The sequence below is a fragment of the Onychomys torridus genome, chromosome 1, assembly GCF_903995425.1.
Source record: "Onychomys torridus chromosome 1, mOncTor1.1, whole genome shotgun sequence".
NCBI classification, from domain to species: Eukaryota; Metazoa; Chordata; class Mammalia; order Rodentia; family Cricetidae; genus Onychomys; species Onychomys torridus.
The window spans coordinates 33,069,107-33,085,965 of NC_050443.1; the positions used below are offsets into that span (position 1 = coordinate 33,069,107).

The 16,859-nt window shown below is 40.6% G+C and overlaps 1 pseudogene; it reads right to left on the reverse strand.

Annotated features, from left to right (window-relative positions):
• Nucleotides 1–6,820: 6,820 nt before the first annotated feature.
• On the reverse strand, nt 6,821–15,692 carry LOC118595455 (annotated as a pseudogene).
• Nucleotides 15,693–16,859: the final 1,167 nt, after the last annotated feature.

Sequence of the window (16,859 nt, forward strand, 5' to 3'; positions counted from 1 at the left end):
CTGTATCAGATAATTACTCTTCCTTCTTTTATGAACCAACACCCATAATAGGTTGTAACACTATTAGTATTAGCTTGAGTTGTTGAGTGCATAACAGAATCATTATCATATCATGCCTCACATATCAGCCTCTACCAGCCCATCATAACTGATCTGTAAATATTTTTGTTCTCTCCATTAAGGACCAATCCCTAACACAGCTAGCAACATCAAAGGTACCAGCTTGGGTTTGTGACTGTATAACTGAAGAATAAACAGACCGTGCAAACTTGCATGGCTCTGCATGGTAATGGTGTGTCACTCTTGGTACTTTTTCTACAGCAGTGCTGCACTCAGTGTGGTTTTCTTTCAAATGACATTCAAGCTGACAGTCCTTCTGAATCCTCTGCAGGTATCCTAAGTTCGAATTCTTACTTATCTTCCCACTTTTATTGCTAGTGAAGAACCAGCCTGCATCTGTTTTACTCTTCAAGGCCAACTAATAATAAAGCCAAACTAGGTTCAGTCCCTTTTATGATTAAACCTCTGCTTTTCAAAAATTGGGTTTTGTCTCATCTGTATCTCTAAGTGGAAATGGTTCTATACTGTCTGTTCCAGGAAGGGCAATTATGTCTTTGTTTCAAAAAGTTGTTTATTACCATCTTGCAAATCTCTTTTAAAAGGTCACATGACAACCTATGATTACCTTGTTATGACTATCTGTTGTGATTATCATGTTTTGACCACATGTAATGTTCTATTCCTGTAACCCTGCCTGTTTCCCCCATTTGTAAACCCCCTACACCTTATAAAAGCCTTGTCTTCCTCACATCTATTGCTGAATTCTTGAACCCCATCTTAGAGGGCAGCAGCCCATGTACATCAATCAAAATGCTTGCTTTAGATAACCGTACTATAACCCACAGCTCCAGAGAAGTCAGCTGACAAGGAGGATCTTAAGAGGGACACATGGATTGCTCTAGGAAGGGGAAATAGATGAGATCTCCATTAGTAAACTGGGGATGTGGGAGGGGCAATGGAGGGTAGGGGATGGGGAATAAGATCAAAAGGTATGGGATGGTCAAGCTGGAAAAGGGATTGAATGGGAGAGCAATGAAAGTGATACCATAATAGAGGGTGCAATTATGAAGATAGGGAGAAACCAGGTGCTAGGGAAGTTCCCCAGAATCCCTAAGGATGACCCCAGCTTAGTCTACTAGCAGTAGTTGAGAGAGTGTCTGAACTGGCTTACCCTACTAATCAGACCAGTAAATACCCTATCATTCAGAGCCTTCATCCAGTAACTGATGGAAGCATATCCACAGCCAAGCACCAGGCTGATCTCCAGGAGTCCAGTCAAAGAGGGAGAAGAGGGATTCTATTACGAAGGGGTACCAAGATCATGTTGGGGAAACCTACAGAGATCACCAAACTAAACTAGTGGGAACTCATGAAATTTAGATCAATAGCTGTCGAACCTGCATGGTACTAGGCCCTCTGCACAACAAAACAGATGTGTAGCATGATCTGCTTAAGGGACAGTAGGATCTGGCAGTAGGATCAAAATTCATGCCTGGTGCATGAGCAGGCCTTTTGGAGCCCACTTCTAGGATGGAATACCTCACACAGCTTTGAGGCAGAGGGAGGTGCTTGGATCTGCCTTTACTAAATGTACCTCCCCATAGGAGGCCTTACCTTCTTGTAGGAGGGAATAGGGTGTGGCATAGGAGGAGGAGGAGGCTGGAGGAGCAGAAGGAGGAAAGAAGGGGGATCTTTGGTATGTGAAATGAATATAAATTTTTCTTTATGATAAAAGAACTGCAAAGTAAAAAAAAAAATAGAATCATCTTAAAGAGTTGTTAGGGACCAAGATTTCAGGAACCAAACATGAACCATGGAAAGTACTAGCTAAGCCAGAGAACAAGTCATAAGCCCACTGCCCTTCCCCAGAGCAGTAACACCTGTTTGCTAACCAGATGCTCCCAAAGATAAGAACATTCCACAGTCAGATGCCATGGCAACCAAATGTAAAGAGCATTCCATGGTCAGGTAGCCTAGCAACAGAACAAATGGCCCCTGACCAGTGAGTGACCTTAGCAGACATCTTGCAGTTGCACGACCTGCACATCTCCCACATTCTGCACCCCTTCCACATCCCTTCCCCTTCCCTCTTTCCTGCCCCTTCCCCTCCTATGCTATATAAGCCATGCAGAGAAAAATAAAGATTGGCAGCTTAATCAGAATACAGTCTTGCTGTCTGTCTCTTGTGTCCCCTGTCTTACAATCATTTCCACAGGTAGGTCGCCCCTGTTGAAACCCCACTGGCTGGGGCATCTGGCGCCCAAAGTTGGGGCTCAACCCTCACCTCATCGGGAGTTGAACGTCCTTCTCCAGGAAAGTCCAGATGTCTGGTGGAGATTTGACGTGATTGCCCATTGAGACCACCCGACTGGTGTCCTGGTGATCCGGGGGAAAACGAGAAGGACGAGGTGTGTCTGAGCTATAGACTTCATCCTGGGACAGGGAACTTCTCAGGACTTGTTCCTAAAGGGCGTTAAAGATGCCCTCCAGACATGAGGGATAAGGGTTCGTAAAAAGGGACTTCATAAAATTCTTTAGTCACTTAGAGGACTGTTGTGACTAGTTTCCCCAAGAAGGGAAGATTAACGAAAAATGCTGAAAAAAGAGAAGGCAGCCAGCAGCTCTGGCAGGGTGTGAGGTGTGCAGTGTGCAGGGTGTGTGTGTGGGGGGGGCGTGTGTGTATGCGCCTGTGGTGAAAGGCAGAGTGGGGAAGCTGGGAGGGCAGAGGAATGAAAGCGTGCGGTGCCTCTCGGCAGCTCCTTCACCTGAGCCTGCCGGAGCACTCCGTTACAATGGCATGGTGGCGGCAGTGGCAGCGGTGGCGGCGGAGTCTGGTTGGTGGTAAAGTGACTCTGCTGAACTCGCCACCCTCCATTTTTATGTCTGCCCTGCTCATCATTGACCTCGCAAGTTTCTCCACAAATGTGGGGGAACTGGAGAGCTTTTTTGCAAGTCCTGGGGATGTGAAACTAAGGGCAATACCTATTGGCACCTCTCTTCTTCTTGGGATTTTATTAGTTACCAGTAATTATTCCATTGGACATAGTAATACTTATCATAGCACCCCTGATTGTCCCTCCTGGTGCCACCCCCTAAAAGTTACCTTCACCAAGGCTTGGAAGGCTCATTCAGCCTGGGAGGCTAGCCTCATTTGTGGCCTTTGCCTATATTAGTAAGGAAGAGATACAGGTGTCACCTTTATCATTAAACTTTCAAAACAGCCTGTTAATTCCCCTAATGCTGTTGCCATTGGTCCCAACTCCCTTCTTGGTAACAATGATTTTCTTACAACCATATATCTCAGACATCCATGTGTTTTTCTCCCACGTTCCCACCTCCCCCACCAACTACCAAAGATATGATTACCACCCTTATTGCAAAAACCTACCAGGTACTTAATACCTCCAAGCCTGATTTGGTTGAATCCTGCTGGCTTTGCTATCATTCTGCCCCAGCATTTTATGAAGGAGTGGCTGTTGATTTAGATTTCTCCCTAACCACTGACCCACATGATTGTTGCTGGCAACACTCACCCACATCTCGCCTTACACTCTCCCAAGTTACGGGCTCAGGTTGCTGCCTTATCACCCGAGGCGCTATCATTCCCCCTGTTTATCCACCAATTTACAATGTCACAGACAACCTAAGTACTTCCCTTAAGTCTGGATATCTTCTACATGCCATGATACTTGGTGGGCCTGTACTGATGGCCTAACACCATGCATTTCTCTTCATTTAAATAATCCCTCTGCCCCCTTATTTTGCATATTGGTTCAGCTTATCCCTAGGCTAACCTATTATTCTCCAGATCAACTCTCCAGAAGATGGGAAGAGAAGACTCTGCAAGAGACGGCTGCCCTCACACCCCCCCATAGCTCGAAAAGGGAGCCTGTGACTGCAGTCACTTTAGCAGTCCTCCTGGGGGTGGGGGCTGCACGGGCCGGTACAGGCATAGCCTCCCTGGTCTTATCTAATCAACATTATTCAGAGCTTAGAATTTCCATAGATGAAGATATAGAGCAGATCGAGAGGCATTTCTGCCCTTGAATCCTCCCTCACCCCCCTTTCAGAGGTAGTCCTCCAAAACCGCTGAGGCATAGACCTCATCTTTTTATAGCAAGGAGGCCTCTGTGCTGCTCTTAAGGAAGAGTGTTGCTTCTATACTGATCACACAGGAGTAGCAAGAGATAGCATGGCTAAGGTCCGTGAAGGCTTAGAGCAGCACAAAAAAGAAAGGGATCAAGAGCTAGGCTGGTTCCAAAATTGGTTCTCTACATCTCCCTGGCTAACCACCCTACTGCCTTCCCTCCTGGGACCCTTGGTTGGCCTCATTCTTGTCTTGATATTCGGCCATTGGGCTTTATCTAACTCAATTTGTGTGTGGTCAGCTGGCTGAATTTCAGGCAAAACAAATTCAGGTTCATTACCATCGCCTAGACCTCCGTGAATGTGGTCTTGATGAACCAGATACAGACTCCATATCAGCACAGACCCCTCTGCCCAGGGAAGGATACACCTGTGCCTGGGAGCTGGAGCCCACTGCTTAGGGGATTGAGGGTGCAGCCAGGACTGCAGAAGGCAGGGAGACTAAAGTGCTCCACCATCCTGGGTGCCTTGGATGACATGCTCTATTGCATGGCAGTTATGCAGACCCTATACTCTTCCCTTCTGGATTAAAACCCACCCCCTGTAAAAAACTGCATCGTTCCAGCTTCCTTCAGGACATGTGGGGATGCCTACATGAACCGACCAATCGACAAAGGAACTCAAAACTTATCAGGGATGGAGCCTCTGTCACCCCTCCCCCATCACGGTGAAACATTTGGGCCTCCTTTCTTTGTTTTGCTATATGTATAGAAGGGGGAGATGTTAGGGACCAACCAAGCATGAACCATGGAAAGTACTAGCTAAGCCAGAGAACAAGTCATAAGCCCACTGCCCTTCCCCAGAGCAGTAACACCTGTTTGCTAACCAGATGCTCCCAAAGATAAGAACATTCCACAGTCAGATGCCATGGCAACCAAATGTAAAGAGCATTCCATGGTCAGGTAGCTTAGCAACAGAACAAATGGCCCCTGACCAGTGAGTGACCTTAGCAGACATCTTGCAGTTGCACGACCTGCATGTCTCCCACGTTCTGCACCCCTTCCACATCCCTTCCCCTTCCCTCTTCCCTGCCCTTTACCCTCCTATGCTATATAAGCCACGCAGAGAGAAATAAAAATTGGAGGCTTGATCAGAATTTTGTCTTACTGTCTGTCTCTTGTGTCCCCTGTCTCTCATTCGCTCCCACAGATGGGTCGCCCCATTGAAACCCCACTGGCCGGAGCAAAGAGTATCAGAAATTCAAGATAGAAACAGTTTTGCAAACTCATGTTTAGTTTGTGCTAAGCCTTGGTATTCTCTTTTTTAGGAATGAATGTATTTATGAAGATTAGAGTGTTGCATGATTTTCGTGATATAGAAAATAAAAATGCCAATGTGAGAGCAGACATTAGAACAGGCACAGACCAAGTGATGGAGAAATTCTCAATATTCCTAAATGTCTTGGTGGTCAGTCTTGAGTACATTCAATTGACAATAATTGATGTTTGTTGGCAGGACATTGAAATAAAGAGTGAAGAAAGCTTTGTTGAGCAGCAGGAAGCATTTAGGTGCACAGCATGACAATGGGATGTTCATCTGAGATCATTGCTCAGCAGTAGAATGAAATCATCATCCCTGTAAGTAAGTGCTTTTCTCTGCTTGCACTCCCATCATAGTTAGGAACACCAAGCATTATAAACTTGCTTCCTAAGTCTTTATGAATAAATATATCATTAATCTACTCAGCAATCTTCATGGCCACACTGAAGTTAGTTTTTTTTTTCTTGATTTCAGAGGGTTTTAAGTTTTTGTTTGTTTTTTTGAGAAAGAATGAAGTGTGGTTAGGGAGCAGGATAGGATCTGCAAGGGCTTTGGGGGAGGGAAAGAATGTGATCAACTATTTTTAAATTTGAGATTTGTTTTAAATAAAAAATATTAAGAAGAAAGTGACAAGTTTATATTGCATTATCTGTGTTGTTCTGTAAAATTCTTTCATGCTCAACAGTATATTTATAGTTTTTTCCTAATGATATTTGTAGGTATAATCCATTGTTTTAATTGATTTATGGGTTTTTTGTTTGTTTTTCGAGACAGGGTTTCTCTATGTAGTTTTGGTGCCTATCCTAGAGCTTGTTCTGTAGACCAGGCTGGCCTCAAAATCACACAAGTCTGCCTGGCTCTGCCTCCTGAGTGCTAGAATTAAAGATGTGTGCCACCACTGCCTGGCCTGCTTTATGTATTTTATTGAATGTATATCATCAAACTTATATATCTATTTTCTTATTCCTATATAATTAGGCATATTCAACTTGCCATAGTTATTTACATTATAATAACAGACATTTGTTTGTGTGTGTGCATATGTAGTGAACATTATTGATGGTACTAAAGAAAGAGGGGATCCCTAAGCCCCTTTATTTCTAGAGTTCTGGGATGGAAACTGTGAGGCAGAAGCTCAGTGTTGGGTGCTGATTTGGGACAGGGACTCCTTCACAGCTCATGACCTCTCTTGTTCATGTGTTCTTGCTGGGATGAGTGGTCCAGTGCTTCTTACACCTTGGAGGCCATGTAGGCCATGAGGTCCACTGCCCTGCTGCTTTATCTGTATTCATTTTCATACCAAGAAATGACCTTTACAGCATTGAGACACTGAAAGCACTGCCAGCCTCAGTATCTAAGATGGAAGAGTCAGTATCACTCTTAAATTTGCAGGTGACAAGCCTGGGATGTCCTTTAGTGGGTCCTTGGTTGCCTGCTGTGCCATCTCCTTGATGTCATCATATCATACTTGGCAGCTTTCTCCAGGTGACATGTCAGATCTATGTCAAACATTTTGGAGATAGGCACACAGAAGGCTATGCCATCTAGTTCAGCTCTGAGATGATCTTGACACAGCTTTGGCAGCACCAGAGGATGCCGGGATGATGTTCTAGCCATCACACCACAGATTGCAAGAAGGGCCATTCACTTTTCTGGATGGTAGTCATGGTATTGACAATTGTCATGAGATCTTCCACAATGCCAAAGTTGCCATGGATGACCTTGGCCAGAGTGGCTAAGCAGTTGATGGTACAGGAAGAGTTGCTGACAATCTTGTGTGAATTTTCATACTTCTCATTGTCCACACCCATCACATCCATGAGAGCATCAGTAGAAAGGGCAGAGATGATGATCCTTTGGGCATTATCTTTCAAGTGGGCTCCAACCCTCTGTACTGGTGAAAACACCAGTGGACTTCACTGTAGTGCATAGCCATTCCAGCTTTGACCTGGAAGTTCCAACCCCCATTGAGGCTTCGGGAATGGTCATGCCTACAAGATGGGGCTGAGAGAGGATGCTGAAGACCTGGGATGTGGATGTGAAGGCTCTCTTGGTGCCTGGACCCTGGATGCTGGAGGTAGACTGAGCAGAGTTCTCCAGAGAATACCAACAGACTATGCCATACCTTTGCCAGACGCTGCAACCTACCTATCCCTTCACTTGCAAGTTATGCTACAAAATAAACCTCCCTTATAACTATGTGGAGTGGCCTTAATAATTTCACCAATAGCTGGCGCTCACATGGGGCAAATTCAAAAGGCCTTGGCGGCTCCCACCCTCAGCCTCCTCCCTGGCTGGCAGGTATCTAAACCTGACTGCAAAGTTCCATATAACCAGGGAATGCCTACATGGTTCCATTCCTGAAAATGGGAGCAGCTATTCCTGTCTCAGTTCCCTAACTTAGTCCCCAGACCAGCAAAAACCCGCTTTGAGGGAGGTGTTCCCCCTCCTCCCTGAGTGCTGGCTCCCTGCCATCTTGGCTCCTGCCTTCAGCTGCCACTAGCCAACGTCACCAGCAGGCCCTGCTTTGGAGCTATACCAACATCTCCTGCTGGCTGAAAAGTGCTACTACACCCCCCAAAACCACAGAAAGGTAAGCTAGGCAAACAAGTGTCTTAATTCAAGTAAAAGTACTTGATAATTTTACACCTTAAACCCAACTAACAAATTTTGAGTAATTCTTGTAATATGGCCAACAACATTACCTCACAAGAATTTAAAAACCTTTTGCCTGTATGATGAATGACATTTTCTTAGAAACATACAACCCCCTAAGGCATGTCTGGAGTGTACCATTTTAGCATTCATAGTAATAATTCACACAGTGTCCAAACACTGGTTTAATAATAAGAACAAAGATGAGTCATTATTGGGACTGATACAGGCTTTAAAAGAGAGCAATGAAGGCTTACAGAAAAAGATTCTTTCTCTGGAATCTGCTAATCAGGATTACAGATTCAAAAAACAGGCTTCTACCCAAAATTGATTTTATTGATAATAAATATAAATATTTAATGGATAGAACACTAAGTCTACATTATATAAGGAAGAAAGATTGTCATTAATTGATAAGATAAGGTCCATGGAATCATGTGTATCTGGAGAACATAAAAACTTCCATAATTCCACGAAAAATCTGGAGAACCTTGCAAGAGAGGAGGTTCACTCCCTAGAATAGACCCTAGCTGCTCGTTTGCAAGCCCTACAAGAAACTCTCAGTAAACATGACAAGGGACCTAATAAGCAGAAGGGCAAGATCATACAGGTTGTAACATCTCCAAATGGCTCTCATACAATGGTTTATCCTGTTATCATCCATGAGAAGCCAGCAGACCCCAATGACATATACATTACATCCATTTTAAACAAGGGACATTAAAATATAAAGGAAGCAGTAGTTATGTATGGGATACACTCCACATACGTAAAACAGATGTTAAATTCATGGTCTACCTCGCATAGAATCATTCCAGATTACTGGCATCAATTAATTTCAGCTATTCTAGAATATAGTCAGCTGTCACAGTGAAAAATCTTGTTGAGAGAAGAGACAAAAAATTTAGAACAACAAGCTAAACTCAGAGGTTTTGAGATTTCCCACCATCAAATACTTTGGTGAGGCTCACATCTATATCTCTATCAATCTATAATAGTTGTGGTTCCAATTCAATTATACAACAAGCTGGCTTTGGAGATGGAATTGGCTCACTCCTTCTCTAAACCCAAGCATATTGATGAAAGAAAAGGTTGAGAGATTCTTCAGTCCCATGTCAGAAGATCCCTCTGGTATGAGACAGAAGGAAACCAATAAAAAGGGACCATTGTCTTCAAGATTCTAATTCTCTCCATGCTTACTCCTGATTTCTCAGAATCCTTTCTTGCATGTCATGTTATATTTAAATTGAAACCTTCCATTTTGATAAAAAATAAGTTTTTCCAATAGCAATCTCTGAAGTCTTCTGAAAGAAGATAGGGCCCCAACAACAACAACTATACCCAATCCAGAATGATGCCATGGTAATCATCGTCATACTACACTTCTTGCTAGAATTTCAGACAATCTTACCCATTACTCTGAGACTTGCTGTAGAATCTACAGTTAGTCTAACTGAGATTTAACTATCTGAGCTTTCTCACAGTACCCAATAGAGACACTATCACCCCCTAAACAGCAGGAAGCAATTCTAGGAAATTCTAAGAAAATGACGTCCTTTCTCCCTAAGGTTTCATATTTCTCAGGGTTATGGATGATGGTTATAGGGTTTGGGGTGGAAGAAACTATTAAACTCAGTATTCTCCTTAAGAAAAGAAAAAGTGTCTCCAAAAAGGGAAAAGAAGAAATGGAATGGATAGGTATAAGATATTATGGTAGATTATTGTATATACTAGTAAACAAATTTAGTAAAATAGCAGCCTTAGATAATTTGCACTGTAATTTGATACAAATGTAAACTATTTTTATATTCTTGTTTAAGATAATTTGTATATTGATACAAATACAGAACTATATTTGATATAATGTACATATATTTCTACTCTTATTTGAAATATTTGTACATTGATACAAATGTAAATTTATGTCTGCCATACTGTATGTATGTTCTACTTCCATTTAAGATTCTGTATACTGGTATATATTGAAGAATATTGTCATATTGCATGTTGTACTATACATTCCTACCTCTGTTATAAATATCTTGTGTATTGTTACAATTTTAAAGTCATTGTCCTTTACTGTACATTTGCTTATAGACTGTTTACCTTGTTTACATGAAGCCTTAGTCCTTAGGTTATTTTGGTACATGAGACTTACAGATTTGTATTCACCTATGCTTGTCATCTCTATAGTTACATTAGTTAGGTTATCCAGATTTACAGATACATAGGTCAGATGGACAGGTAATCTTCAAACACTTCATAGACCTAGAGAATATGGCATTTAAATAATTTAGAATTCTGTGGACATGAGACAAAATTGCTCCTGGCAGCACCAATTTGATCCTGAGAGAATGTTGGGCTTCAAGACATTTCCATTTGGAAGTTTGTCTTCTTGGTACATTGGGCAAAGAACTGCCCTTGCCTTAAGTGCTGACAATAGGAGTGCTGTCCTTCTGGACAAGTGGGACACTAAGAAAAGTGACTTCTGAACTCTGCCAGGACAGAGTAAGATGGTCTTTCAGAATTCCTGCTTATGAAAATTGTCTGTCAGATACTCTAGGCCTGTAGCCAATTTGAATGCACCAAAAATGATGAGAAACATTAGGTAACTGTCCAGGCTGCCAGCTGGCTCTGTCTACTCATGCAAGATTCCCAAAAGTTGCTTGCATCCATCTTCCATTTCTCAGGTACCATTATATTCCTTCTCAGGTCTTTGATGAGATTGAAGACTAGCAGTTATAGTTACAACAGCATAGATTCACGTTCTTTAGGATAGGACACCTTTTGGAATGATCTTTGTAACATGCCATTTATCCATGCTCTAGACTTCCCTAAATTTTAGTATGTGTTTCTTACTTGATAAAGTTCTCATTGATTGTAGTTCCATCTTATCTAGGTCATTATCCCTCATTATTCCTGGACAATATTTCATAACTCTACTTGGTATATAGTATTGTATTAGGTTAAAACTTTCTTATTTAGACAAAAGGGGGAGATGTAGTTCCTACCCCCATTTTGGCTTTGGTAATGGTCATGCCTACAAGGCAGGCCTGAGAGAAGATGCTGAAGACCCAGGATCCAGATGTGGGGGCTCTCTTGGTTCCTGGACCCTGGATGCTCAAGGTAGACTGAGCAGAGTTCTCTAGAGCACACCAACAGACTGTGCCATACCTTTGCCAGACCCTGCAACCTACCTATCCCTTCATTTGTAAGTTATGCCACAAAATAAACATCCCTTTTAACTTTGTGGAGTGGCCTTAATAATTTCACCAATACTTCACAATGTACTGGGCACCAGTATCATCCCTTTTAATATTGGCAAGATGTTGTTCCTAGAAGAAGGTGGCAAACTTCCCATTGGTGAAAATCTTCCCATTCTCAGCCTTTACTGTGTATATATGACAGTTTATAAAGCTATAAATGAATATTTTCAACTCTCCTAAGTTTCATCAAACTGAATAACTAGAAAAGTAATTACTACAACTATTAGAGTAACACTAGCCACTCATAGTACCACCTGTGTATTTTAAGTTGGCATTATTTTCTTATATCAGTGTAGATAAATATTTTCCATTTAAGTTTTGTTAAGCTGATGAGAGTGAAATAGTATCTGCAATTCATACTTTTCATTTGAACATTAACAATAAAAGATGTAGACTCTCTGAATTACACCTCCAGATATCACTACTTCCTAACCTCACTATCTAATTACTTTTATTGTTACTACATCTAAATACAAACTTTTTGGTTAACTTGTCCATGCAGAATGGATCTTAAGACTTTCTTATGGAATGGCAGAATTCCAAACATGAAACACGTGCTTATTCTTCACTCTCTTTCATGAAATCGACATTTTAAGTTCTTATATTATAAATTCACATTTCACATACATAAAATCATTTTCTATGATTTTCCTCTTTGTTCTTAAAGCTACTATCATTTTATGCTACTTATAACTTTTTTCTTTATTTTCCATTTTTATTTTACTATATTTGTGTTTTAATTGTTTTTCCTGTTTCTAGTCCTTTTATTTTTATTTTTTCCTTTGGTTTTTTATTTTTTTATTTTTCTTATTATATTTGTGTTTTAATTTTGCATATCAGCAATGGGTTCCCCTGTCCTCCTCCCTTCCACCCCCAACCCCACCTTCCTCCATCCCCTCCCCTTTTGGTTAGTTTGGATAAGGGCTTGTCTATCTTGTTGATCTTCTCAAAGATCCAACTCTTTGTTTCATTAATCCTTTGTATTGTTCTCTTTATTTCTATTTTATTGTTTTCAGCTCTCAATTTGATAATTTCCTGGCATCTGTTCCTCCTGGGACACTTTGCTTCTTCCTGTTCAAAAGCTTTCAGGTGTGCTGTCAAGTCACTAGCGTGAGATTTCTCCAGCTTCTTTATGTGAGCATTTTATTGCTATGAATTTCCCTCTTAGCACTGCTCTCATAGTGTCCCATAAGTTTGGGTATGTGGTGTATTCATTTTCATTGATCTCTAGGAAGTCTTTAATTTCTTTCTTTATTTCTTCGTTAACCCATTGGTGATTCAGTTGAGCATTATTCAGTTTTTATGAGATTGTAGGTTTTCTGTATTTTTGTTGTTGTTGTTCTTGACATCTATCTTTAAACCATGGTGGTCTGATAGAACACAGGAGGTTATTCCAATTCTTTTGTATGTGTTGAGATTTGCTTTGTGGCCAAGTATGTGGTTGATTTTAGAGAATGTTCCATAGGGTGCTGAGAAGAAGGTATATATATATATATATTGTTCAGATGAAATGTTCTGTAGATATCAATTAAGTCCATTTTAGTCATAACATCAGTTAAGACCATTATTTCTCTGTTAAGTTTCAATTTGACAGATATATCCGGAGGTGAAAGTCAGGTGTTGAAGTCTCTCACTATTAATGTGTGGAGTTTTATATGTGATTTAAGCTTTAGTAATGTTTCTTTTACATATGTGGGTGCTCTTGTGTTTGGGGCATAAATGTGGATCTTTCCTGGGATGAGGTTTGTAATGCACTTCATCATCTCTTTTGATTGATTTTAGTTTGAAGTCTATTTTGCTGGATATTGGGATGGCTACACCAGCTTGCTTCTTAAGACCATTTGATTGGAAAGTCTTTTCCCAGCCTTTTATTATTTGGTGGTGTCTATCTTTGTATTTGAGGTGTGTTTCTTGTATGCAGGAGAAAGATGGGTCCTGTTTTAATAATGTGAATTCTTTCAAATATTGACAATGGCATTATCTTTAGGAGGTTTTAGGTAGAATACCATGATTTAGATCTGAGGAACTCTCTCCTCCCCCAAGGTCAAGACTGATTCTTTCTCCTCAGGGTGGTGGCATTGCACCATTTTGTTTGAGTTGTAACAGGTAAATCTTAGAGGATGGTACTCAGTATTTTGGGGGTATGGTCTCAGAAGTCCATTTTGAGAGATGGCTCAGTGATGAATGCATATACTGCTCTTGCACATGAACTTTGATCATATCCAAGTATGTAAAACAACTCACAACAACCTGTTACTCCAGCTTGATGGTAATCTAATGCTCTCTTCTCTCCTCTGCTTGTGCCTTCACTCATTTATAAAACCTTCCACAATTTTTAATTAATCTTTTAAAAAGAAGATATATGGATGTAAAATATGTAAAGCATTCATGATATCCATTAAAAGTGAAAATTTAAAAAGACACACAAAAAGATGCCAGAATATAGAATATATATTGGAATATAATATAGAATATAAAAACACAAAGCCTGCCAGCACCCAATTGGACTAAGTGGTGTGAATGTTTACAAAGAGAATATGTAGAAACCTGCACTGTTATGCAGGAATTAATATTCACCACAGTTTTCTGTTGTGATTGACTAGATTCTAGTGTTTCCTGCTTCACAGATAGTTCTGCCTTTTCAAAACATAATACCATCCCTTCCGAACTTTATGATCACAGTAAACCATTAATTCAGTAAACAGCAATTAGTCACAAACATAGTATTGTGGCAAGCACTAAAAGGTGATAACATCTGTCATTAAAACTAGATAAGACACAGAAACCATATTTTATAATAATAAAAGGAGATATATCCAATGCTTAAAACATGTGAAAGAAGTTGAAAGCTACAATAGTTATAAAGAATATTTTCCCTTAGGAGAATGGGAGGTCTTATGTAGCCCAGGCTGGCCTTAAACTCACTACATAGTTGAATAATGAATCTTCCTACCCCCACCTTCAGAGTGGAATGATTACAGGTATATGTTAATATATGTGGTGGTTTAAATAAAATGGACTCCAAAGGAAGTGGCACTATTAGGAAGTATGGCTTTATTGGAGTAGGTGTGGCATTGTTGGAGGAAATGTGTCATTGTAGGGGCAGGCTTTGCAGCTTCTTCTGCTCAAGCTTCCCTCAGTGTGACAGTTAACTTCCTGTTGCCTACATGATGTAGAACTCCCAGCTAGCTACTTCTTCAGCACCATGTCTGCCTGCACACTGCCATGTTCCCAGCTATGATGATAGCTGTATTCTGAATTATAAGCAAGCCACCCCAAATAAATGTTTCCATTTAAAAGAGTTGCTGTGGTCATGGTGAGTCTTTATAGGAATAAAAGCAAAACAAAACAAAACAAAAAACCTTAACTAAGACAGAAGTTGGTACCAGTGACTGAGGTATTGTTGTGATAGGCCTGACCATGTTTTTGTTTGGAGGAATTTAGACAGGCATCTCCCTGCTTCAAATGGAAGCTTCTGTCTCATTCCTTCCCAGAAGGAAGCCCAGGACCCTACATGTTGCATTTTGTGGTAGCAACACAGGCATAACAGATATAGAGAAAATTCCAAGACAGTAACTCTCTGAACATAATTGGAATATATCCTTACCTTTCTTCCATTTTCAGGTCTAGAGGTGGAGAGCTGATCAAGGTTAAAGAAGTCCCTTTCACAGATTGGTTCTAGACTCTGCTTCCTTGTTTTGAAATTTGGATTTGCATTCAGGAGCTGAGAAAATTTTTCTGACCCAGATGAGGCTTATAAAAATGTTGAGCAGACCTTGTGATTTCAAGTATGTATACTGGAAACAAGTTACATACTGGACACCTTGGAGTCCAGATGCCCACTAACATGTTTCTTGGCATCTGTCCCATTTCCACTCTCTTATCAGCCTCTCCCATCCCTTCCTTTTAGGTCCACCTGTGTCAAATAATTACTCTTCCATCTTTTATGGATCAATTCCCATTACAAATTGCAACATCAAGTAGTATCAGCTTGTGTTGTGTTAGTGCATAACTGAATCATAATTACATCATGCTGCACATATCAGCCTCTACAATACCATCCTAAGTGAACTACCTACCTATAAATATTTTTGTTCTCTCCATTTAGGGATGCCTCACTATAGCTAGCAACTATGCAGACCATGCAGACTTGCTTGGCTTTGAATGGTGATGGTGTGTCACTCTTGGTATTTTTTCCACAGCAGTGATGCACTTGGTGTGGTTTTCTTCCAAATGACATTCAAGTTGACAGTCATTCTGAATCCTCTGCAGGTATCCTAAGTTCCAACTCTCACTCATCTTCATGCTTTTATTACTAGTGAAAAACCTGCCTGCCTCTGTCTTAATCTTCAAGACCAACTTATAGAAAACAACCTAGATTCAGTCCTGCTTTGAGTAAGCCTCTGCTTTTCAAAGACTGGGTTATGTCTCATCTGTAACTTTAAGTAGAAATTATTCTGTACTGACTGTTCCAGGAGTAGTAATCATGTCTGTGTGAAAAAGGTGTTTTAACTATCTTGTAACAATACCTTTGTTTCAAAAGATATATGACCTCCTATGATAACTTGTTATGACTACTTGTTGTGATTCCCTTGTTTTAACCACATGTTATGTTCTGATCCTGTAACCCTTCCTATTTCACCCATTTGGAAACCCCCTACACCTGAGCTCTATAAAAGCTTGTTCTTCCTCACATCCAATGCTGCATTCTAGAACTCCATGTTAGAGGGCAACAGCCCATGTACATGAATCAAAATGCTTGCTTCTATTTATTGCTTGCTTCAATTAATTTGGCCATGGTGATTTCTCCTCCCACCTTTGGGATAAAAACCAGCACCTCTGAACAGAACTGTTATTTTTGTTTTACTTCATCAAACGTAAGAAGTGTGTTGGCCCACCCACCTCATGAATTGCAGATTTTAGCATGTGTACCAGTTTGTATAACCCACTTCATAAAATTTGTTAATCTTTATGTTCTTAGAGTGTAAATGTTCTGAATTTTAACTATTTTCTTCTATGATTTAACTTTACATCCTTCAAGTCACAGGCACCATGGGTTCCTCTCCAGTTATAAAAATGTACTTCATTTGGAAGACAAGAGGGACAAGTACAATGGAGGCCATGGGAGGAATACTGTGCTTTCAATGTGGCTTAATTGTGTCCACAAAGTAGTGTACACTTGCTCAGCAAGGGTGATATCTTTGAAATGTGTAGTGGGTATTGCACTATACATTCCTACTCTGTTAAAGATATTTTGTGTATTGTCACAGTTTAAAGTCATTGTCTTTTTACTGTACATTTGCTTACAGACTGTTTGCCTTATTTATATGAAGCCTTAGTCCTTAGGTAGTTTAGGTAGATAAGATGTATAGATTTATTGTCACCTATGCTTGTCATCTCTATAATTATGTTAGTTAGGTTCCAGATTTATAAATACATAGGTCAGATGGACAGGTAATCTTCAAGCACTTC